This window comes from Gekko japonicus, unplaced genomic scaffold, assembly GCF_001447785.1.
Source record: "Gekko japonicus isolate JY-2015 unplaced genomic scaffold, Gekko_japonicus_V1.1 scaffold154, whole genome shotgun sequence".
Classification (NCBI taxonomy): Eukaryota; Metazoa; Chordata; class Lepidosauria; order Squamata; family Gekkonidae; genus Gekko; species Gekko japonicus.
Window position 1 is genome coordinate 1,632,543 of NW_015172008.1, and position 998 is coordinate 1,633,540.

Here is a 998-nt window from a genome sequence, read left to right on the forward strand (position 1 = left end):
GTGCGGAGGCCAGACTCGCAAATGAGAAAAAGCAAGCTCAGGGCTCGGGGGTCGCATTTTGGGCTGTGGAAGAGGAACCGGCTCCATTCCTGGAGTTCTCTTGAGTTCCTACGCTTTTGGTTTTGCTTTTTGCCAATCTGCCTCCCAAGACTGCTCCAAGTGTTCCGGCCTGAGGGCTGCTGGGGGCGGGGCTCAAGTGCTCATTACTTGTGGAGTTGAGGCTCAGTGTCTCCAGCTGCTCCGCCACCTTCCGTTCCCTTGGTTTGCTCAGGGAGCCCAAGCAAGCCGGCTGCTGGAGAGAAGGAGAGGCAGTTTAAACCACCTTCCCTTCCCTTGTCTTGCTCAGGATCCCCGCGGCTGCAGAGAGCCCGAGCAAGCCGGCTGCTGGAGGGAAGGAGAGGCGGTTTAAACCACCTTCCCTTCCCTTGGCTTGCTCAGGATCCTCGCAGCTGCAGGGAGCCCGAGCAAGCCGGCTGCTGGAGGGATGTGCATTCGGTTCATCTGAATGCACCCCCGAAAATGGCCCATTCGGGCCCCTTTCAGGCTGCTGCCGTCTGAATCAGATTCTCTGATCTGAATCTGCTTGCTGCCGTTCGGCCCCATTATATCCTATGGCCCATTGAAGTCAATGGCAAAAACATAGAGTATATTCTGGGGGCTGGAGGGGAAGGGGTTTGAGGGAGAGGCTCCAAAATTGCAGGGTAGCTGCTGGAGCCTCTCCCCAAGATACCCACCATGTTCCAGGAACATTGAACCAGGGGGTCCAATTCTACGGGCCCCCATCCCCTCCATTGTTCTCTATGGTGGGAAAATTGTTCAGGATGGTGAAAATCAAGATGGATTGTAAAAAGCTACAGGAGGATATCTCTAAATTATGTGAGTGGGAAACAACATGGTAAGTGAAGTTCAACATAGTTAAGTGCCTTGTGATGCACATGAGAACAAGAAAATCCAGCTTTAAATATATGCTGTTGGGATTCGAACTTGCTGAAACTGAG